Source organism: Giraffa tippelskirchi, chromosome 13 (genome assembly GCF_054371585.1).
Source record: "Giraffa tippelskirchi isolate mGirTip1 chromosome 13, T2T-mGirTip1v1.2.pri, whole genome shotgun sequence".
Taxonomy (NCBI): domain Eukaryota; kingdom Metazoa; phylum Chordata; class Mammalia; order Artiodactyla; family Giraffidae; genus Giraffa; species Giraffa tippelskirchi.
Window position 1 is genome coordinate 17,631,694 of NC_137287.1, and position 25,539 is coordinate 17,657,232.

The window sequence follows — 25,539 nt, forward strand, 5'->3', positions numbered from 1 at the left end:
ATTCAGTTCCCTGACCAGGGATCTAGCCCAGGCTTCCTGCGTTGGGAGTTCAGAGTCTTAGACGCTGGACCACGAGGGAAGTCCTACCACTAGTACTTATTTTCTTGCACTCTTGCTAAGGCATGATATGAACATCATTTGTTTAAAAAAAAGTTGCCAATTTGATAGTTGAAGACGTGTCTCATTTTTCATTGCTTCTTTTTATAAATGGCCTTATTGAGGTATAATTCACATACTCATTTAACAAAACAATTCCGTGTTTTTAGTATATTTGCCAGTTGTGTAGCCATCACTATAATCTACTTTTAGAATGTTTTCTTCCCCTCAAAACGAAGCCCTATATGCATTAGAGTCATTCCTCATCTCTTCTACCCCTCCCAAGACAAGTACTAATCCATTTTTAGTAATTATATTTTCCCATTCTAAACGTTTCATATAAATTCAGTTTCATATATATTATAGAATCATCCAACATACAGTCGTTTGTGACTGGACTGTCTTTTTTTCACTTAGCATAATGTTTTCAAGGTTCATCTACATTGTAGCATGTATCAGTAATCCATTTATATTATGGATGAATAATGTTCTATTGAATGGATGTACCACATATAATATACCCATTCATTAGTTGATGGATATTTGGGTTGTCTCCACTATTTGGTTATTATGAATAATACTGCTTTGAACACTCATATACAAATTTTTGTGTGGATGTATGGTATCACCGACTCAATGGACATGAGTTTGAGTAAACTCCGGGAGTTGGTGATGGATAGGGAGGCCTGGGGTGCTGCAGTCCATGGGGTTGCAAAGAGTCAGACATGACTGAGCAACTGAACTGAACTGAACTGAACTGATGTTTTTATTTCTCTCGGGTATAAACCTAGGAGTAGAATTACTGGGTCATATGGGGGTGCAGTGGTCAGAATCCGCCTACCAACACAGTGTTAGCCACTCAGTCGTGTCTGACTCTTTGCAGCCCCACAAACTGTAGCCTGCTAGGCTTCTCTGTCCATGGAATTCTCCAGGCAAGAATACTGCAGTGGGTTGCCATTCCCTTTTCCAGCTAGTGCAGGAGATGCAAAAGATTTGGGTTTGATCCCTGGGTCAGGAAGATTCCCTAGAGTAGGAAATGGCAGCCCAATCTAGTATTTTTGTCTGGAAAATCCCTTGAACAGAGGAGCCTGCTGGGCTACAGTCCATGGGGTCACAGAGTTGGACATGACTGAGCATAATACAATTATGGTAACTCTACAGACTTAACTTTTTAAATAACTGCTAGACTATTTTCTGAAGCAACTGTACTCTTTTACATCCCAACCAGCAAATTTCTCCATATCCTTGCCAACACTTACTGTCTGCTTGTGCCTGCATCACAGAATTTCCTGGTAAATGGGTAAAGAATGGGTAAAGTTTGACCTCTTTGAGGTTATTTTCCTCATCTGCAAATTTGGGATGAAAATCCTTATTATAAAGTTATTATAGAGAGTCAGTGAGGGAGTACATGTGATACTGACAGTGTGACTGGTTAGAAACTTCAAAACTGGCAGTGTCGAGAAATGCTGAACATAGTTATACTTTCAAATGAAGAGATGACTTTGCAAAAAAGAAAGGGAACCTTTAAGTGTCTGAAAACTCATAGAATAAGCATGTAAGTGGGCAGTGTGCCCATTTTGGTTGGGGTGTCAATCTTAGCAACTTGGGAAAGTGGGTTTTAATGTCCAATGAGGACAAGAAACAATGTCTTTAGCCACATAAAACCTTGGAGTGGGGACATTGAAACTGAGACCCCACCCACAGTAAAACAGAACCCTTAAAAAGCTGCATCCTCTGAGAAAAGTAGACAAGAAAAAGTTCACCTGCCAGTAAAGGGACAAGACAGCAAGTCTGTCTATTCCCACCTGATGTCTGGGCAGGAAGAGACCCTGTATGTCTCCAAAACCATAGGCCTGCTGTTTCTCATATACATTTGAGATTCAAATTCATACCAAGAATATTAAAAAAAGTAAAACAGCAGTTTCAGATTTTTCTTTTCTGAAAGTTTTTACTGACTATAGAAGAAGAAATTCCTTACTCATTTATGAGACAAAACACTGACAGCAAAAGCTAAAAAGGACAGCATGAGAAAGTAAGATTTCAGGCCAATCTCACTGGTGAACATAAATGGAAAAAAGCCCAAAGTTTTATCAAAAAAGAATTCATCAATACATTAAACAGATAATGCATAATGTCTGATCTGGGTTTATTCCAGGGATGTGAGTTTGGATCACATTAAAAACTCATTTAATGTAATTCATCCCATTTATAGATTAAAGGATAAATATCTTGTGATAATTTCAATGTATGTAGAAAAATCTGATAACATTTCTTAGCAAAAAAAGAAGAGAAGGGAGTTTCTTTTAGACTGATATAAAAATATTCTAAGAAACACTACATTTAATAGAAAAATGGAAGAAAACATTCCTTTTCAGATCAAGAATGGGAAAGTGATATCTATTGTCACTACTTTTATTCAACATCGTATTGGAAGTCCTAGACAGCACAGTCGTGTGAGACAAGAAGTTAAAACTATAGAGATGAAGAAAAACTTAATATTCCCAAATGGTATGATTATATAGAAAGCACAAAAGTTTCTACAGATAAATTCTTAGAATTAATAGGAGAATTTATTAGAACTCTTCCACAAAAATTTAATTTATATAAATAAATGGTACCTGCAGTCACCAGCCATCAGTAGGTAGAAAGTGTAATAAAATATGTACCATTTAAATAGTATCTATAAAGAAATGTGAATTTAAAGATTTGTGGGAAATCTTTAAGGAGAAAATTATAAATATTATTGGAAGAAGTTAAAGGAGACAAAGGGACATTTTATGCTCATGGAACACTGGGTTTTACAAAGGTGTCAGTTCTTCCCAAGTTGATCTGGGGAGTCGATGCTATTCTCATTAAGATTCCAACAAGATTTTTTTTCCTTTGTAGTATTTGATGCTAATACTAAATTTTATGGAAGAGTAAAGGTCTAAGAATAAGATGCCTATGAGGAGTAAAAATGCAAGAAAACCTGGCTTACCTCATATTGAGAGTTATTAATAATATAAAGTTATATTGGTTAAAATCATAATAAAGCTTTACTAAGAGTGGAACATTGAGATGGACCAGTCACTGCATCCCTCCCTCACATCATACACAAAAATAAATTCCAGCTGGATTAAATATTTAAATATGCAAGGCAAAAATAACATCTTTTAGAACACAATATTGGAGCATGTATTTGTGATTATGCATCAGAGAACAATATTTTAAAAGCAATATGCAAAGCTTCCCTGGTGGTCTAGGGGCTAAGACTCTGTGCTCCCAAAGCAGGGGGCCTGGGTTCGATCCCTGGTTGGGAAACTAGGTCTCGCATGTTCCAACTGGAAGATCTGACATGCCACAATCAAGATCAAAGATCCTGTGTGTTGCAACTGAGACTGGCACAGCCAAATAAATAATAAATTAATTTATAAATTAATAGGTAAAAACAATGCAATAAATTAAACAAAATAAATTAAAAAATAAACAAGAATATAAACCCTAAAGGGAAAAAAATGAATAAATTGGACTACCTAAAAAAATTCCTATCAAAAAACAAAAAAACATACAAAGGTGAGAGTTAAAAGCCAAAATTTGGGAAAAGATATTCGCACCAATGAGATTGGTATAAGAGTAGTGTCAGGCAAAATAACTACCAGTCAACATGAATAAGACAAACAATCAAATTGAAAAATGGCTAATCAACTTATTAAGGCTATCACAAAAGTGAAACTATAAATGTCATTAAATACTGGAGAAGAGGGTCGGCTTCAATAATATTCTGAGAAATAACAACTAACTACAAGATTTCGTATCATACTGCCTAGCTGGCCAAAAGGGGAAAAAAAGGACAATTATCAATCGTTGACAAGGCCATGATGACAAATCTTATACATTTCTGGTGGGAGGATAAATTTATAAATTTATAACCACTGTGGAAAACCATTTGGCTTTCTCTGATCAAGGTGAAGGTAATCATACCTATGGCCAGGTAATTCCTTGATCCTGGAGAGATACTTGCCCATGGGCAGCCTGAGATGCATGCATGTTATATACATGAATGTATATAACAGCCCTTTTTAATAATAGCAGAAGGGCTGGAAATGCTTATCAGTGTTGGAATGGAAAAGTAAATTTTGGTACATACAATAGGATTCTAAACAGCAGTGAAAAGGAACTTCAGCTACGTGTGACAGCAAGGATGAATCTCAAAAACATAATAAATTGAGTGAGAAAAGCAAATTGTCAATGAATAATACACTGTGGTTCTATTGATTTATCAAAACCCATAAAAAATTAAACAGTGTATTGTTTATGGATGCAAACATAGTAGAAGTATAAAGAAAACCAGTGGTGTGATAAGCACAAATGGTAAACAGGAGTGGGCTAAATCTGAGAGAGAGGAACCTGGCTAAGATCAAGAAGGGACAGAAGGATAGCGTCAAAGATTCTAGTGATTTTCTATTTCTTAAACTGGGTTTTGGGTACACAGGAGTCCATGGCTTTGCCCATGTGGTATAAATATTCATTTGGACCTATTCAATATTGTATCACAATGGTCAAGAAACTTTTTTCATAAAGAGCCTCACAGTGAATACCTCAAGGCTTTGCCAAAAATAAAGGCTTTATTGCAACTACTCAATTCTGCTATTGTGACCTGAAAGCAGCAATAGACAATGTGTAAATGAACAAGTCTGTCTGTGTTCCAATAAAACTTTATTTAAGGAAGCAAGTGGGGAGGGGGGTTCAGAATGGGGAACACATGTAAACCCATGGCTGATTCACGTCAATGTATGGCAAAAACCACTACAATATTGTAAAGTAATTAGCCCCCAACTAAAATAAATAAATTTATTAAAAAAAAAAAGGAAGCAAGTGGTGGCAGTATTTGACCCTTAGGCTGTAGTAGTTTGGTGACCTGTATAATGGAACATTAATTTAAAACAAACACTAAACAAAGGAAATCTTGTGTATCTGTAACAAAACAAGATATTTTAGAGAGATATTTATTATTAATGATGAACAGAGAGATAATAGTGATTCTTCGGGAAGATATAACATTCTGGACTCATAGCTTAGTTAGATTCAAAACATATAAAGTAGGTAGTGACAAGATTACAAGGGTAAGTATGTAAATCCACAATCAGAATGGGAGAGTTTAACACACCTCTCTATTGATAGCTGAAATGACAAAACAATATAAGGCAATGAAAAATTTAAATAACAAAGCTAGCAAGTTTTAAGCTAGTTGACATGTGTAGGAGTTTGCAGGTGATCTTTAGATAATAAAAAATTCTTTCCACAAACTCATGGAATGTTCATAAAAACTATGGTCCAGCCACAGAGTAAATATATACACATTACATCCTTCAACAACATTATTATAAAGTTAAAAATCAAGAGAGATTATGTATTTTAGAATTTAATAAAATATGTGTAGATATTTCATGTATCAAAGAAAAAAAATCACAATGGAAACTAGAAACTATGTATAGCTGAATGACAACTAAAATCTTTCCTATCAAAACTTATGAGATACAGCTAAGGAGGAGTACCATTGTGTCTTAAATTCATCTCTTAGAAAAGAAGAACTCCAAACCTAAGCATGTTTTACCAAATATTTAAGGAATGGACCATCTTTACTGAATGCAAAAAAAAGAAAAAAAATCCAATCTCTTTTAGAGTCTGGGTAGAATCTTGAAACCAGTATCATACAAGGATAGTATAGTAAAGAAAAATAATAGTCAAACTATACTTATGAAGAAAAATCTTAAATGAAATATCAGGAAATAAAACCCAGCAACTTGTATTAAAAATACATCATGACAAAGTAGGGATTTTTCCAGCAACATAAGAATAGCTTACCAATCACAAATCTAATTAAGATGGTTCACTATAGTAAGAGATTAAAGACTGAAAATCATATGATCCTCTCAATAAATTTGGCAAATGTATTGAATAAAATTTAAGAAATATTCATGACTAAAAAAAAACCTTCTGGAAAGTGAGAAGAGAAGAAACGTCCTTAACCTGATAAATAAGTACTGTTACTTTAATGAGAAAAAGAGTCTTAAATCCTTAGGTTGAGTTAGGAAACCAGCAGTATTCAGTATTTGTTATTCTCCTTTGCTTCTCCGCATGAAGAAGAAAATTCCGAAGCCCTTCTGTAGCATCACATGGAAACTTCCCAAGATTTGCACCTTTCAGTAAACAAAGATGTCAACTTAAATTTTGCTACTAGGGCAACAAATTATTAAGCAGGAACATTTGCTTAGAGTTGGAGACATTTGAGGGTTATAGGTTATATTTCACAGGCATGGCAGCGCTATCTGATGACTAGGTGACTAAATAGATTCCTTTGTGTGACTATTCTCAGGTACAGCTTTATAGTCACAGGAAACAGAACAGGATTATTTACACACTATTCTCCACACTCAACAGGAGAATAAGACTGATGAATTTGTTAATATTCTCACCATCTCACTTTTGAAGTAGTTCATGATGCAAGAACACTGTCTGTTTTATTCCGTAGCTCTTTGAGGGGATTGAAGAAACATTTCCTTCTTCTTCCTGAAATTTCTTTCAATAATAGTTAAAGGGATTTCAAGCATGGGAAATCCCTTAGTTTGCACTGAGAGAAATGAGTAGACCAGAAGTTTGGAAAAAACGGGCAGCAGAAGGAATTGTAACAAGAAGAGCATGATACCTCCATTGCCTCCCCAAATTTCCTTCCATCATTTTTATTATTATCGTTATTGTTTTGTGGTAAGAACACCTAACATAAAATCTACTGTCTTAGCAAGTTTTAAGTGTGCAATAATATGGTACTGTTAGGTGCTGATGATTGCAAGGGTGTAGACTTATTCTCAAAATTACTGAGTTGAAGATATGCACATTTTTTTACCTGTCAACCACACCTCAATGAAGTGGTTTTTTGAAAAAGAAAAGCATAAAATGTATCAACAATATGTTTCATTCAAAAGCCTCAAATACCAAAATCTAAGAGCAAACATATATAATGATGAAATGTAAGCAGAATTATCTTAAATATATAGCATTGGCAACAGAACATGTATACCTCCATTTTTGCTTCCATTCCATTATTTTTGCTACTTTAAAAAACAGCTTTGCTGAAACATAGTTGATATTTAGTAAATTGCACTTAAGATTTGACATATGTACACACCTGTGAAGCCACCATCACAATCAAGATGATGAACATGTTCATGACCCCTTAAACATTTCCTTGTGCTCTTTGTAATTCTCCCTTCCACCCCCTCTTGCCTACCATACATCCCAGGCAACTACTGGTCTGCTTTCTGTTGCTGTAGATTACTGCTCATTTTAAAAGACTTCAATACTGATGAAGTAATACAGTTAAGTGTCTTTTGCCTCTGCCTTCTTTATCCATGTTGTATCTTGCATAAGTAGTTCACTCTTTTTTATTGCTAGGAAGTATTCCATCCTGGGTATACCACACTTTGTTTATCCATTCATCTGTTGAACATCTGGATTGTTCCCAGCTTTTGACTATTTCAAATAAAGCCACTGTGAACATTCGTGTACAAGTACTCTGTACACATGTGCTTTCATTTCTCTTGCATAAATACCTAGGAGTGGAATGGCAGGATTGTAAGTATGGTGTATGTTTCACTCTTAAGGAACCGCCAGACTGCTTTCCAAAGTGCCTGTGGCCACTTCACATTTCTGCGTTCCCACCGTGCTATGCTCTGTTGCTCACTCATGTCCACCTGTTTGTGACCCCATGGATCGTAGCCTGCCAGGTTCCTCTGTCCTTGGAATTTTCCAGACAAGGATCCTGGAGTGGATTGCCATTTCCTCCTCCAAAGGATCTTCCCAACCCAGGGTTCAAAACCGCGTCTGTCACATCTCCTACATTGGAGGTGAATTCTTTACCATGTTGCAGAGCCTGGTGGGCTGCCGTCTATGGGGTCGCACAGAGTCGGACACGACTGACGCGACTTAGCAGCAGCAGCAGCAGCTTTAGTTTATGAAATTTCCAGTTGTACTACATCCTTGTCAAAATTTGATGTGGTCGTTTTTAAAATTTTAGGCATTCTAATAGGTCAGTCTCTGGGTCGGGAGGATTCCCTGGAGAAGAAAGTGGCAACCTCCTCCAGTATTCTTGCCTGGGAAATGCCATGGACAGAGGAGCCTGGCGGGCTACAGTCCATGGGGTTTCAAAAGGGTCTGACTTGGCTTAGCAACTAAACAGTAACAGGGACTAATGTTGAGCATCTTTTCAAGCTTATTTGCCACCTCTGTCTTCTTGGATAAAGTATCTGCTCAAATTTTTCATCCAATACTGCTTTCTTTTTGTTTTCTTATTATATGTTCTGGATGCAAGTCTAAAAGTATCAAGTATGTGATTTGCAAGTATTTTCCCTGTATTTTGTCTTTTATCCCTTTAATAGTCATTTTATACAGTTCTGTTGAGGTATACTTTATATATCTCAAATCCGCCTATTCTGAGTACAGAATTGAATTATTTTCATTACATTTACAGAATCATGTGATAATCATCACAATTCAATTTTAGAATATCATCACTGATGAAAATCTCTCCTGCCTATTTGTAGGCATTTCCTGTTCCACCTCTAGCTCCAGGCAACCATTAATCTACTTTCTGGCCCTTTGGATTTGCCTTTTCTGGACATTTTATATAATTGGAGTCATATAGTGTGTGGTGTTTGGGTCTAGATTTCTTCACTTTGCACAGTGTTTTTGAGGTTCATCTACATTGTTGCATGCATCAATAGCTCATTCTTTTTTATTTCTGAATGGTATCCATGAGGTGATGAACATTTGGGCTGTTTCAAGTTTGGGGCTATTATGCATAATGCTTCTGTGTGTATTTGTGTACTAGCCTGCTATTTCTCTCAGGTAGATACCTAGGAGTGGAATTGTGACATGTTATGTTAAATTTATGTTTAAACTTTTGAGGATCTGCCAAAAGTTTTTTTTTCCTAAAGGGACTGCTTCATTTTACATGCAATAATTCAGGGTTCCAATTTCTTCATATCCTTCTGAATACTTGTTATTATCTGTGTTTTTGATAATTTCCATTATGGTGAATGTCAAATCATGTCTTATGGTGCGTTGAATCTGATTTCCTTAATTGTTAATTATATTCAGCATCTTTTCATGTATGTATTGGTCATTTGTGTATCTTCTGTGGCAAAATGTTCATATGTTTTGTGCACTTTTAAATTTCAGCTGCTATTTGTTCAAACATTTTTGATTCTCCACTCTTCCCTTTCAGGTACTCCAATTTCATATATAAGGAAATGAACATTGTCTTACAGGTCACTGAAGCTCTGAATCTTATTGCCAGTAGTTTCTTTTATCATGTCTTCAGTTTCACTAATCTTTTCTTTTGCCATATCTTATCTGCTGTTAATCCATCTTACTGAGTGTAATTTTTCATTTCAGACATTTTAGTTTTCATCTCTAGAAGTTGACTTGGTTTCTGCTTGTTCCGTGTATCTAATATCTTTCATGCTTTCTGTAGCTTCTATTTACTAATTCTTTCAACCGTATCTCTTCTGCATCACTTTTGATTAATAGATTATTTTCCTTATTATGGGTTGTATTTTCTTACAAATTTGCAGGCTCAATAATTTTTGATTGCATGCCACTTTTGATTTTGAATTTCACTTTGTGTGTGCTATATACATTTTATTCCTGTGACTACTTTGAGCTTTGTTCTCACATGTAATTACATTACTTGAAACCTATTTGATCCTGTCGTGTCTTGCATTTAAGCTTTGTTAGGTGGACCAGAGCAGCATTTAAGGCTAACTTTGCCCACCACTATAGCAAAATCCCTCTAGTACTCTACTCAACACTCTGTGAGTTACTAGGTTTTCTGTAGTGGCTGGTGAGGATAGGCATTATTTCCTGGTCTTGTATAGTTCCTGAGTATTATTAATATATGCCTTAACCCTTTATGGGCTTCCCTGAGAGCTCAGTTGGTAAAGAATCTGCCTGTAATGCAGGAGACCCCGGGTTGATTCCTGGGTCGGGAAGATACCCTGGAGAAGGGATAGGCTACCCACTCCAAGATTCTTGGACTTCCCTGGTGGCTCAGCTGGTGAAGAATCCGCCTGCAATATGGGAGACCTGGGTTCGATCCTTGGGTTGGAAAGATCCCCTGGAGAAGGGAACAGCTACCCACTCCAGTATTCTGGCCTGGAGAATTCCATGGACTGTATAGTCCATGGGGTTGCAAAGAGTCGGGCACGACTGAGTGACTTTCACGTTCATTTACCTAACCTTGGAATGGGGGTGGTGGTTTGTCACATTCATGAGCTGATCAGTACTCAGCTACAGACTCACTGGGGATCTTCTGCAGATTTCCGAAGATCTCTGAATAGACCTGTGACTTCTAGCCACTCTGGCCTTCCTGGTTTCTCAGCTCCATCTTCTTATCTCAGGTAGATCTCATTCTGCCTGGAGTCACCCGCCTCAAGCTGCAGCCTGGAAACTTTCTCTTGGCCAGTAAATTGGGACAATCATGAGCTTACCTGGTTTGTTTCCTGTCCTTAGAGATCACTCATCTAATTCCCGTATCTCGAGAATCATTGTTTCATAACATTTTAGATGACTTTTTTGTAGATATTTCAGGTGATAAGGTAAATTCAATTCCTGTAGGTCCATTTTGGCCAGAAAAGGGAAGTGCTTTTATTTAAAAGCACAATGGGAAAACTGGTCAACCACTTGTAAAAGAATGAAACCAGAACACTTTCTAACACCATACACAAAAATAAACTCAAAATGGATTAAAGATCTAAACGTAAGACCAGAAACTATAAAACTCCTAGAGGAAAACATAGGTAAAACACTCTCCGACATAAATCACAGCAGGATCCTCCATGACCCACCTCCCAGAATATTGGAAATAAAAGCAAAAATAAACAAATGGGACCTAATTAAACTTAAAAGCTTTTGCACAACAAAGGAAACTATGAGCAAGGTGAAAAGACAGCCTTCAGAATGGGAGAAAATAATAGCAAACGAAGCAACAGACAAATAATTAATCTCAAAAATATACAAGCAACTCCTGCAGCTCAATTCCAGAAAAATAAATGACCCAATCAAAAAATGGGCCAAACAACTAAACGGACATTTCTCCAAAGAAGACATACAGATGGCTAACAAACACATGAAAAGATGCTCAACATCACTCATTATTAGAGAAATGCAATTCAAAACCACAATGAGGTACCATTTCACGCCAGTCAGAATGGCTGCTATCCAAAAGTCTACAAGCAATAAATGCTGGAGAGGGTGTGGAGAAAAGGGAACCCTCTTACACTGCTGGTGGGAATGCAAACTAGTACAGCCACTATGGAGAACAGTGTGGAGATTCCTTAAAAAACTGGGAATAGAACTGCCATATGACCCAGCAATCCCACTGCTGGGCATACACACCGAGGAAACCAGAATTGAAAGAGACGCATGTACCCCAATGTTCATCGCAGCACTGTTTGCAATATCCAGGACATGGAAGCGACCTAGATGTCCATCAGCAGACGAATGGATAAGGAAGCTGTGGTACATATACACAATGGAATATTACTCAGCCATTAAAAAGAATACATCTGAATCAGTTCTATTGAGATGGATGAAACTGGAGCCCATTATACAGAGTGAAGTAAGCCAGAAAGAAAAACACCAATACAGTATACTAATGCATATATATGGAATTTGAAAGATGGTAACGATAACCCTATATGCGAGACAGAATAAGAGACACAGATGCATAGAACAGTCTTATGGACTCTGAGGGAGAAGGTGAGGGTCGGACGTTCTGAGAGAATAGCATTGAAACATGTATATTATCATATGTGAAACAGAACACCATTCCAGGTTCGATGCATGAGACAAATGCTCAGGGCTGGGGCAATGGGATGACCCAGAGGGATGGGATGGGGAGGGAGGTGGGAGGGAGGTCCAGGAAGGGGAACACATGTAAACCCATGGCTGATTCATGTCAATGTATGGCAAAAACCACTACAATATTGTAAAGTAATTAGCCCCCAACTAAAATAAATAAATTTATTAAAAAAAAACCCAAGCACACAATAGGGGCTTCCCTGGTGGCTCAGATGGTAAAGACTCTGCCTGCAATGTGGGAGACCTGGGTTGGATCCTTGGGTTGGGAAGATCCCCTGGAGGAGGTCATGGCTACCCACTCCATCATTCTTGCCTAGAGAATTCCATGGACAGAGGAGCCTGCCAGGCCGCAGTCCATGGGGTCCCAAAAAGTCAAGCACGAGTGAGTGACTAACACACAAAAGCACAATGGTAGTATAGTAAGACACACACACACACCTACACATACACACAGAAAGAAATCGAAGGTGTAGCGGTTGTAAAGAAAGAAATGAGGCTGTCATTATTCACAGTTAATATGATTACATAGAAAAAGTCTACAGAATATACAGTCATATTAATAACAAATGTAAGAGTTCAGTGAGTTGCTCAATATACAGAAAAAATCAATTGTTCTTAAACACCAGCCAGAAACAATTAAAAACAGTAATTAAAAAGATTAAATGTACCATAACAACAAAGCCTATAACTTAATTAGGAGTATGTCTAGCAGAGGACAAATGTAAAATTTATGAAGAAAAAAGATAATATCCTCCTGAAAAACATACGAGAAGCTCTAACGAAATGGGAAAATCACTCTGTGATAATGGATCAGAAAATCGCAGTTCAGATGTCAATTTGTCACACCTTCAGCTGTAAATTTATGCAACTGTTATTTAAATATCCAAAAGCTGAATATTAATATTTATTATTTTAGTGGAGCTTCACAAGAAGGACTGTAAAACTGATGTGGGAAGTAAAGACTAAGAAGATCAAGGTGATTTGGAAGGAGAAAAATAGAAGATTTCCTTCATGGATATTAAGATTTACTGTAAAGTCGCTGTATCAGTAAAGGTCAGTCAAGCGACAGAAACCACACAGTTGTTTTAACAGAGTTTAAAATAAAGAACTGTGAACTGAATGCAAAATTGTTGGGTAGTAGTAGTGTTAGTCGCTTAGTCATGTCCGACTCTTTGCAACCCCACGAACTGTAGCCCACCAGGCTCCTCTGTCCATGGGATTCTCCAGGTAAGAATACTGGAGTGGGTTGCTATTCCCTTCTCCAGGGGATCTTCCAGACCCAGGGACTGAACCCTGGTCTCCTGCATTGCATGCAGATTCTTTACTGTCTGAACTATCAGTAGTCCTTAAAATTGTTGGTTAGGTAAATAAAAGGCAATAAAAGACACAAAAATATCACAAGGACAGCAACTACAGGAATTACCTACTAACCCTGGGACTAAGGGACAAAGGAAAGTAGTTGGAATTATTGAAAGTTAATGCTAAGAGGGGCGGCTTCCCATGGGGTGCAGTGGTAAAGATTCTGCCTGCCAATGTAGGAGACCAAAAGAGATGTGCGTTCTATCCCTGGTTCAGGAAGATCTCCTGGAGAAGGAAATGGCAACCCACTCCAGTATTCTTGCCTGGAGAATTCAGTGGATGGAGGAGCCTGGTGGACTACAGTCTATGGGGTCACACAGAGTCTGATGCAAGTGAGCACACAAGCGAAGCTAAGAGGAGAGCACATGACTTTCAGCTGAGTCTCTGTTGGGAAATGGTAAATAAATTGTGGTTTACTTACTGCAGGATATGATATTACAGTTTGGATGAATGAATGAAACGCATATGTATTAATATAGATAAGAAAATATGTTTGAAAGAAGAGCAAATTTAAAAGGATGCTACATGTAATATTTTAAAACGCACAAAAATTTTGACACATACACATATGAGTGTGCTTCCCTGGGGGCTCAGTGGTAAAAAAAAAATTCCTCCTGCCAAAAAATGCAGGAGACGTGGGTTTGATCCTTGGGTCAGGAAGATCCCCTGGAGAAGGAAATGGCAACCCACTCCAGTATTCTTGCCTGGAGAACACCATGGACAGAGGAGCTTGGTGGGCTATGGTCCATGGGGTGGCAAAAGAGTCAGATATGACTCAGGGACTAAACATACACACAACAACAGCACATATATGCATATTACACATATGTACACATATGCATATATAATTTAGTATATGCATGTATACAAAAATTCAATGAACATTAATATATCTATGGTTCATTCACAGCAATTCAGTATTAAGATTACTTCTGGGATAGGACAGAAATAGAGACCAGAATAAAGGGTATTGATGAGGAGGAGTTTACCAGCGTCTGTAACATTCGGTTTCTTTAAAAAGAGTTTTAAAGCAATATGGTGAAATGTTAACATCTGTTTAATCTTAGGATACATATGTGTCTGACACATTATTTTCTGTATGTTTGAAATGTTACAGAAGAAGAAAAAGGAAAAGATTAAATGAGATCATGTACACAAAGGACCAAGGTCACATGGGGTTATTTTCATTATGATCATTGACTGGAGTACCCCAGGTCACTGATGAACAATCATGGCCATTGGATCCATAGGAAGCTGCATGTCATATTTGGGATTGGTCATGCCAGCCAAAAAAGACAATATCCTATAGGCTTTCTGAAAACTATTACCCCTAGATCTTTCTGCTACCAGTTAACACTGCTAATTTAGGACAATATTGTCATTGCTAAAATGTCATTTTATAGTGGAAACTAAAGCTCAGAGGAGAACAGTAATTGGTACACAGGAACCCAACCAAATAGTCTTCATTCTGGAGCTGTTGTTCAGTCACTAAGTTGTGTCCCACTCTTTGCAATCCCATGAACTGCAGCACACCAGGCTTCCCTGTCATTCACTATCTCCCAGAGTTTGCTCAGACTCATGTCCATTGAGTCAGTGATGCCATCCAACCATCTCATCCTCTGTTGCCCCCTTCTCCTCTTGCCCTCAATTCTTCCCAGCATCAGAATCTTTCCCAATGGGTCAGCTCTTGCATCAGGTGGCCAAAGTGTTGGAATTTCAACTTCAGCATCAGTCCTTCCAATGAATATTCAGGGTTGACTTCCTTTAGGATTGACTGGTTTGATCTCCTTGCTATCCAAGGGACTCTCAAGAATCTTCCCGGCACCACATTTCAAAAGCAGCAATTTCTCATTGCTCAGCCATCTTTGGGTCCAACGCCCACATCCATACCTGACTACTGGAAAAACCATAGCTTTGACTATACAGACTTTTGTCGGCAAAGTGATGTCTCTGCTTTCTAATATGCTGTCTAGTTTTGTCATTTTGTCATAGCTTTTCTTCCAAGGAGAAAGCACCTTTTAATTCTGGAGCTGGGGCTGCTTTTATTTTTCCTTCCCAATGGTCTTTCTGGCCAAGACAAAGCGTGAAACTGTTGTTGAAATCACCCCGATGTGAGTTTGAATCTGAGTTCACATTGCATGGATCAACTCATTTTTCTTAAAGTCTCAGTGTTCTTGATAACAAAAGTATCAGGAAGATAAGAGCTAATTCAGGGGATGCTATGGAGCTCCGTGGGCTAGCACACTGCAAGTTTCTGGCTAGAGAGATACTCTGTCCCTTCTGGTCTTCCACTTTGCCTTCCTCGGTGGAGTGGATGACCCAATGGATTATCTACTCTCCTTTCTTCACCAGGAGGATGCCAATTTTCTGCCATTTAGGCAGAAAACCTTGCTTTGGCTAAGATCTAGACCCAAGACTTTGAACTCCAAACTATCCCAGTGAACTGGCCTTGGAACTTTGCAGGAGCTATTGGGAGAGAAAAACACCCTCTCCAGTAGGGTCGCTTAGCTAATAGGATGTGAATCTGGATCTACCTCACCATCCTGAGAGTAAAGTCTGCTAGAGAGTGAAGACAACACAAGAGAAAAAGATGCAAGAGACAGAGTTCTGATGACATTATTAAAAACTAGTGTGAGCCACATCTGAAATGTGATTGGACCTTTCCGTTACATAAGCTAGTAAGTTCCCCCTTCACCACCGGATCCTCTCCTTTGCTTCCTTTTCCCCTTTGTTTGGCTTTTGCCTATTCAAGTTGGGTTTCTACAACCTACAATTGGAAGAGTGAAAATCCTTGGTGTTCCAAGATTTTAGTCATGACTTGTGCATACCTGTGTGTGCTCAGGCATATCTGACTCTTGACGACCCCACGGATTATAGCCCACCAGGCTCCTCTGTCCATGGAATTCTCCAGTCAAGAATAGTGAAGTGGGTTGCCATCTCCTACTCCAGGAGATCTTCCTGACCCAGGGATCCAACCTGCGTCTCTTGCGTCTCCTGCACTGGCAGACAGGATTCTTTACCACTGTGCCACTCATGTCATTGACATTAAAATGGAAGAGACACTGACAGTTCTACAACCTGGCTTACTATTTTCTAGATTCACATCACCACCTCTTCAGCTGCTCCCTACAGAACAGTGAGAGATATAACGTCTTCAAGCCATGCCTCCTGGATAATCTGCTCTGAGGGTCAGCGCCTAACTCTCCAGCTATGACATAAGTCTCTTTCATGCAAAGTATTTAGGAAGACGTAGAGCAAATTCTGTTCTATAATTCTTTAAGCACGTGAAGACCAGGTGGTGATGTAGCCGTATTAACCCCCAATGCAGGCAAGCCTCTGCAGAGTCTTCCAGCTGCTTAGACGAGACAGCCCGATGGATGGCGGGATTCCTAGTGTTCTGTTAGATGTTTTGGCAGCTGCAGCATGGAGGTAGAGAAGAATGACTTGCTGGACTGTACCGTTCCCAGGTCCTTTTCTCCATAAGTACAGATTCCTACAGTTTTCAGGGCCAGCTCTATTTCACCCCGTCACCCAGCCCATTCAAGGAAGGGACAACTTTTCCACCTATACGAGTACAGAATCATTTTGCCGTCACAGCCAGGTGACTGTTCCTGAGATGAGCCCTCGGTATCCACAAATGAAGTCTTTCTCAGTCGCTCAGTTCTCCAACTCTGTGCAACCCCATGGACTCTAACCTGCCGGGCTCCTCTGTCCGTGGCATTTCCCAGGCAAGAATACTGGAGTGGGTTGCCATTTCCTTCTCCAGGGGATCTTCCTGACCCAGGAATTGAAGCCGTGTCTCCTGCATTGCAAACAGATTCTTTACCATCTGAGCCACCTGGGAAGCCTTTCTACAGTGCAGAGTGGTTCAAGTATGGACTTTGGAGTCAGAAAAACCTGGGGCCCAATAATAATCTTTTCATCACCTATGAACCTTGTGATCCTGTCTCTCAGAGCCTCGATCTTTTCACCTAGGAAATGGGGTCAATAAGAGTGTCTACCTCCTGAAGTTGCAGAGCAGGGTAAAGGAAATCACATGGGTAAAGCCCTCAGTACACAGCCTGGCATGCCTCAAACACTATTAATCATCATTGTAATACTGTTTCACTTTTCTCCTCTGTGACTGTAGTGCTTCCAATCTGTCTGTTCCCAGGGGTCACAGGAAGAGCCCTGAAATTAGGGAAAGGGCCAGGGGGCTTGTCTTTGGAAGTGGTGGGGATTGGGGAGGGGAGCATATAAGCTCCACTTTAAGTCGAGCTAGGAGGGGGCCTGGAGGTGCAGCAAGTTTCCCCCAGGTGAAGGTGAAGTCTGGTCTATGGAAGAGAAGAAGGGTTCCCAGAGACCCAGCCAAGGACAGAAGTGATATCTCAAGATGGGCAGTCTGTCTTCCATCGATGTCATGGCAGGGGGCCAGTGGCACCCCTTCTACAGCAGCCCTTCTGCCAGGACCCTCCAGTACCCCTTTTCCTTCACCAGCTGCTCTGACAGGGCCCTTTGTTCTGTCACCAGCAGACAAATAACCCTGGTGCCAGATGCAGTGAGAGCTGGGCTCGATGTCGGTTTCCCCAGAAATCTCATCCCGGCTCAGCCCAGCATCACTTGGTACCCAGGGGTCGGGGAAGCTGGGTCCTGGAAGCTCAAGGAGCAAAAAGGGAGGTCCCGGTTACCTGGTGGGTACAAACGTCATCTTATCATCTCAGGAATGTGAGGCATAGCATCTAAACAATTATATGACAGAGGCTGACTCAGATGGTAGGAACTGGGCCTTGATCAGATGGGTGTCTTTCTTCCCCCAGGGTCAGACCTCAGTGGGGGCAGAGGGATGGGGGAGGGGGAACATTTGGGCTTGATGCTGCCATCTGTCTGTTGGCTCCCCTGTGCTATGTGTGGTCCCCTCTGCTGGGGTCTTCGGTCCCTACCGGTCACTGCTGTGACTGTTTTCACGCCTGACTTCAAGTCTGCTTTAGCTCACGCCCTTCTGTGCTTCCCTTCTCTCTGTTTGGAGGACGAGGGAACTTCCTGTGGCTCTCATTCTGGGCAGGGTAGTGGGGTCACCTTCAGAGACCACCTGCAGGTTGTTTTTCTGCTCTCACTTCAGCTTGGTGCATGGAGCTCTGAGAGTCCTGCCATATTCTGCGACTTTGCTCCTGGGATGGAGAGCACAGTTCCTCTCTCCTTTGGAGTCCCCACAGGTATCTTGGAGTTCTGTAATTTTCCCAAGCATTACTTTGAACTCTGAACTTAACCTTGGGGGAAGTGCACATAGCCCCTTCTCACTCACTCACCGGAGTCAAACTCTTTTACCCTCTAATTCTCCTCTCTCCCCTAAGCCTCGTAAATGTTGATCTGCTCCAGGAGTGTGTCTTTTTATGTTTCTGAGATGCTAACCTTACTAAACGCTCATCTGTGATCGATCTTTCACTCTCAGGTCTCTGTGCTCTGAGCTGTCAGAGCTAGGACCTCCCTCCTCGGAGGCAGGATGAGGGCCACCCTGGTTGCTCTGTGAATGGAGGGAGCCTCTGGGGAAGCAGGCATTTCTAGGAATGAAAAAAAGGTACACACTGATTAACATATCAAAGAGGTATTTCCCCAGAGCCTGAAAAAGGCTTTGGCTCAGCACAGAAGGAATTCCTTACTTCAGCTTCATGCAGATGGTTTCCTTTGGAGATCTGTCCCCGGACCACAGCTTGGATTTCTGGAAAAGGTGCATGTGTGTATGTGCTCAGTCGTGTCCAACTCTTTGCTCTCCAATGGACTGTAGCCCGCCAGGCTCCTCTGTCCATGGGATTTTCCGCAAGGTTACTGGAGTGGGTTGCCATTTCCTTCTCCAGGGGATCTTCCCGACCCAGGGCCTGAATCTGGGTCCCCTGCATTGCAGGCAGATTCTTTACTGTCTGAGCCACCAGGGAAGCCCATTAGCCTGTTTAATACCCCGCCGTGCTTGAACCTTACGCATGAGGGCTGCCCCTCTCTGCTCTTCTCCTCTGAGTCACAGCCTCTGTTTGTGCCTCTGTGTCCCACTCGGGACCTCAGTCTGCCCTCCCCATGTTTCTGAGACTCTGTTCCCTTCCTCATGTGAGACTTTGCCTGGGAAGGGGCTGCATCTCTGATTTATTTCCTCTGAATTTTCCTCCTGAAAAGGCCAAAGTATCTGTTGGGGAGCCCCCGCTGTCGGCAGGTGCCTCCATCCAAAGTGCTCGTGGTTGCCCTCAGTAGGTTAACAACAACCCTCCCATCTGGCCCTTTCTGTTGAGTACCTGGGGCAGAGATTGGAAAAGTTTACCAGACTCATTTCCTCTCCCTTTCAGGACACAGCTAGATACATTTCCTTGCCTTTCTTGCCTGTGGCCATGTGACTGAATTCTGCCCAATCAAATGTGAGAAGAGTGATGGGAGCCACATCCAGACAGGGTCCATCCCACCCTCTCTTGCCTGCCTGTCCAGTCTCCTTTCCCTTTAACCAGCTTGAAGCAGATAAGCCTGATGACCGTGGAAAGCAGATCTGGAGATGGCAGAGCAGCATCTCAGAAGAGTCTAAGTTCCTGGACACTCACGTGGGATTGATGGACAGCCAGGAACAGGAACAGTTACTTGGACTGAGTATAAATGTCCCTGTGCTATGCCACTGATGTCTAAGAGGTGGTTTGTCAGAGTATTCATCCTTAGTCTAAATCAGTGGTCCCCAAACTTTTTGGCACCAGGGACTGCTTTAGTAGAAGAAAATTTTCCACGGACCTGGGGGATGCGAGTGATGAGGAGTGCTTGTAAATACAGATGAGGCTTTGCTTGCTTGCCTGCTGCTCACCTCCTGCTGTGAGGCCTGTGTACTGGTTTGTGGTCCAGGGGGTTTGGGATCCCTGGTCTCAATAATCCCCTTGTACTGTCAGAGATCCAGTAGTAATCCACTTTATCTTCAGTAGCCCCTTCTAGGGTCTTCCTTCCCTGAGTCTCATTTAGTATGGCTTCCAAAGCAATAATCCAAATAACAAAGCCTGACCAGAGTCACTCACGCCTCTGGTTGAAGAACCTTCTCTGATGCCTATGGGATGAAGTTCAAGTCTTTTATTAGCTGGCCCTTCCTGCATCTTTTGTTTTATCTCTTTATTTGTCTCCTCAATGAACCCTGCAAAGTGTTAAAAAAACAAACAGAGCACGTCAAAATACAATTTCCATGCAACAGAGAGCACAGATATTACTTACGGCATAAAGAATTGGATATAGGCAATTCCAATGACACAGGCAGGTGAGTTGGAATTTCATTGAGTTTAAGGAACAGTTGTGTTTATAGAGGTCAGCACATTCATTCTTATACCCAGTCCCCAGCTGTCTTTGGGCCCACCTATTTACAACATTTTCCATTAACAGGTCTTACAAGAGACCACGTCCCGGTCTGGCTCAGACGGTAAAGAATCCACCTGCAATGCGGGAGACCTGGGTTTGATTCCTGGGTTGGGAAGATCCCCTGGAGGAGGGCATGCAACCCACTCCAGTATTCTTGCCTGGAGAATCCCCATGGACAGAGGAGCCTGGCAAGCTGCAGTCCATGGGGTTGCAAAGAGTCAGACACGACTGAGGAACTAAGCACACACAGGAGGGACAGCATTGGAACACGTGGCAGTAGAGTCACACATAAAGGCATCCATGGGGGTGATAAGGAGGGGGTTAGCCCACTGAGCGCTTACTGCTTTAGAAAAGAGTCTTCAGCAACCTCCTGCTATGTTCCCATCACCCTCCCTCTGCTACAGCCACTGCAAACACCCTTCTATTTGTCAAATGAGCCAGTCCTTTTCATACCACTGTGCCTCTGCGTGGGAGGTTTTCCCTGGTTTTTAAAAAATGTTTATTTACTTAGCTGCAGCGGGTCTTAGTTGCAGCACATGGGCTCTCTAGCTGTGTCACTTGGGCATGGGCTCATTTCCTCTGCAGCATTTGGGATCTTAGTTCTCTGCCCAGGGTTCGAGCCTGCGTCCCCTGTATTGGAAGGTGGATTCTTAACCACTGGAACACCAGGGAAGTCTCATACCTTCTCTGTCTTATCTTCCAGGAACTGACAGAGTCATCCTTCAGAGTTCACTTAGGGCTTACTTTTTCTAGCTAAGCTTCTCCAACCTTCTAGTCCCGTTGCTCCTAAGGCAGGTTAGTCATGAATTCCTCTAAAACTTAAAGCTCTTGGTACCAGTTCTCTGGTTAGAACATTATACTGTAGTTATCAGTGGTAAAGAATCTGCCTGCCAATGCAGGAGATGCGGGTTCAATCCCTGGGCCAGGAAGATTCCCTGGAGAAGGAAATGGCAACCCATTCCAGTATTCTTGCCTGGGAAATTCCATGGACAGAAGAGCCTGGTGGGCTACAGACCATGGGGTCACAAAGAGTTGGACATGACTTAGCAACTAAACAACAGCAACAACAATAGTTATCTGCTTGCATATCTGTTTTTCTCACTAGACAATGAGCTTGGAGGAGAAGAGTATTAGTAATCAAGTAGTGTATCTACATATACAAAATATATATAAATGAATACACATGTATATAAAGTAGGTACTCAACACACTCAAATCAACTCAATCAATAGAGAGGAGGAGGGTGTCTGTAAGTACAAATGCAGTTCAGCCAAAGTATTGGCCCCACTCCGGTGGTGAGATCAGTTATTCCCACAATCCCCAATCTGGGAAGACAATGGATGTGGCCTGAAAGAGGAAGAAAATTTATTCTGAGTGGTCCCAGAGGTCAGAACTAAGACCATAGTTGGAATGATCTGGGACCTAATATCAGTTCTGTTAAAAGATGACAGTTGGAACTGACATTATTCTAAGCAGTGCTCATTAAGTCATTCAACAAACACACATTATGTGCCAGACACTAAAAGAAGAAAACAAGGTTTCTCATGGAGTGGAGAAATATGTAATATAATGTCAGGTGCTTTTCTGGGCTGAATTGGATCTCCTCCCCCAAATTTATATTTTGAAGCCCTAAGCCCCGGTCTCCCTGAAGGAGACTACATTTAGACATAAGGCCTTTAAAAAGTGGTTAAGTCACATGAGGTCACTGGGATGGGCCTTTATCCAATCTGACTGGTATCCTTGTAAGAATAGGAAATTTGAACCAGAACATGGAAGCAATCTGGATGTCCATTGACAGATGAATGGATAAAGAAGATGTGGTACATGTATACAATGGAATATTACTCAGCCATAAAAAAGAACAAAATTGAGTCAGTTGTAGTGATGTGGATGAACCCAGAGCCTGTCACATAGAGGGAAATAAGTCAGAAAAACAAAAATGAGATATTAACACACGTATACAGAATCTAGAAAAATGGTACTAATGAACCTATTTGCAGGGCAGGAATAAAGGGGCAGATGTAGAGAATGGACTTGTGGACACACTGGGGGAAGAAGTGGGGGACAAGCTGAGAGGGTAGCGTTGACATATCTACACTGAGGGAGTTCAGTCGTGTCCGACTCTTTGCGATCCCCCTCCTCCAGGGGACCTTCCCCACCCAGGGATCAAACCTGTGTCTCTTTTCTCTTGCATTGGCAGGTGCGTTTTTTACCACTAGCGCCACCTGGGAACTGCCATGTGTAAAACGGATAGCTAGTGGGAAGTTGCTGTTTAGCACAGGGAGGTCAGCTCGGTGCTCTGTGATGACTAGAGGGGTGAAATGGGGGGTGGGGTGGTAGGGAGATTCAAGAGGGAGGGGATATAGATGCACATATGGCTGTTTCGCGTTGTACAGCAGAAACTAATACAACATTGCAAAGCAAACTCGATTCCAATAAAATAAAGTAGGAAATTTGGACACACAAGGAGAAACCAGGGCACATGTACGTAGAGGAGAGGCCGTTGAGGACACAGTGAGGGGGGCAGCCAGGCCTCAGGAGAAACCAAACCTGCTGACCTTGGACTTCTAGCTTCCAGAACAATGGGAAAACACATTTCTGCTGTTTAAGCCACCCAGTCTGTGGGCTTTTGTTCTGGCTGCCTAAGCAAACAAACGTAGCAGTGATAGAGAAGAATAAAGCAGAAAAAAGAGATGGATAATGAGGAGGTTGGTGTTTTTATTAGGGTGGTCAGGAAAGCACTGCTCTCTGAAATTCATCAGATCCTGTGATGATCTTCACTTTACAGATGAGGGAATGTGAGCTCGGAAAGGTTAAATGACATCCACAAAGTCGCACAGCTGAAAAGCAACAGGGATTCAGACTTGTCTTTTTTGATTCCACATTCCTCTTGTGTTACTCTGTGCTGTGCTGCTTCTGTTTTTTTTTTTTTTTTAAAGAGGGAAGACTCACATAAAGATGACACTTTATAATTTCCATCCGTGCTCTCTCCTTTAATCCTCGCAGTAAATTTATTTATGTAGAGAGACGATCTCACCTCCTCCCCCAACTCCCCTGCCCTCCTACCTCCTTCCCACTCCTCCTCCACTTCCTCCTCTTTCTTAGCATCTTTGTTTACTGAGGCTCAAAGAAGTTAAAGAATTGGCCCAATCTCACAACGCAGTGTAAAAGTGCCAGAGCTAGAACTGAATTCTACTTCATTATCTTTCCATTTTGTAGAAGGTGTTTCGTCTTTGGACAAAGCCTTGATCAGTTCCCAAAATTTACATTGCGTGACAGCCTTGTATTTACTCTCACCCAGACCCCCATGGTGATCAGCTGGGCCATCATCATCAGCACGTTAAGCCTGTTTTTCTTTTTGGAGGTCCCAGCCCCTCCAGCCCCCCCACCCCCATGACCCTGCACAGCCCATCAAGCCTCCCGCCACCAGATAGATAAATCAACCTACTGTGGAGAGTTAATTCATCTGACTATAAAGTGCATTCAATAAGTGTAAAACAAAACTAATTGGTTCTCTTCCATACAAATTTAATCATACCATAAAATGGGATCAATGCAAATAAAAACCATTGAGTAGGTTAAGTGTCGAGCATCCATAAAGGGTGGGGGGCGGGGAATGGTCCGTGTGCATCATCCTATGAATTGAAATCTGGGCTCCTACTCACATGTGCATTAATCACTTCGCGCACCTGAGTTGACAATAGCCAGACTGTGTTGGAGGGACACTGCAAATATCCTTCTTTTGTGCTGATTGTGTGCAGGAGATGATTTCCTCATTGATTTGGGGCGCCTGTGTTATCAGCTAATACATTCTGGGTAATATTCACTTGGCGCAGGTTCCACGCGTCTGCACTCAGCACTTGCCAGCAGGTGCTGCCCGAACAGTTTTAGCACTGTCTGTCTTCATTATAGATAAAGAGTCTGGGGTCTGTGGAATGCACTTTCCCAAGAGTTAAATAATACAGAGGCAGAGGGGCATGGAGACCTCTTTTGTGCACAATTTATTTGGGCTTGTGGGGCCGGGGGGGCGGTGGGGGGGTGTTAAGCTGGGTAGAATCTGGTGATTTCTGAAGCATCCAATCTAATCCTTTGTTTTATTGTTACCCTTATCTGAAGGGGCAAATACAGGCATTTACACCACTCACCTTTGTTCATCTATCAGATAGATTCTTGGTTCCTTTCCACATCAGCCAGGATCACTAGAATTACCTGGAAGCTGAGCCCTGTTCAGACTCTGAGCAGGACCTGTCAGGACGGGTCCCTGGGGAAGAGCAGCTCTGCAGTGGGTCTTGCCGGCCATGGAGAAACCCCCTCTCCAAGCTCCTGCCCAGGGAGGTGGGGTGGGGTAGGTGTGGTGCCTGTCTTTTTGTTTTGCATTCTGACCACAGCCCTTGCCAATCTCACACCAAAGCGGACATTGTGCTGGAACCAGGACATTGCTACCTGTGAACTCTGAGCATCACCATGGCCTGGAATGGACTGAGGCCACACACCATGTGTCTGGACCTCTTTGATGTAGACCTGGTTGTTGTGGTTGTCTGCTGAAATCAGCTTTCTCTCTCTCTCTTCCTTTCCTCTCCTTCCTGCTTCTACTTCCCATTCCCCAAGGTGGCATAAACTCAGATCCATTCTCCTCTTCTCCTCCTGCAACAGATGGACATGGATGTCCAGCTAGGGACTGCAATTCCAAGCCCCGCTTGCAGTAAGGTGTGGCCGTGACCGAGTTCTTTTCCAAGAGAAGGTGAGCAGTTGTGATGTGGGTGGTAAGGATCAGTGAGACCTTGAAAGTATTTGAGAAGGAAACATCACTATCAGCCTGGCTCTCTGAATGCCAGTGTGGACCAG

At 41.6% G+C, this 25,539-nt stretch overlaps 1 protein-coding gene across 1 annotated transcript in view; it reads left to right on the forward strand.

The window, feature by feature from the left end:
* The window catches only part of LOC145531296 (uncharacterized), a 153,544-nt gene that overhangs the window by 127,662 nt on the left and 343 nt on the right, over positions 1-25,539 (forward strand). The window contains exon 8 of the mRNA XM_081553405.1: positions 25,348-25,435. The gene's annotated coding sequence lies outside the window, so the exon portion shown is untranslated. The remainder of the gene's footprint in view (positions 1-25,347; positions 25,436-25,539) is intronic.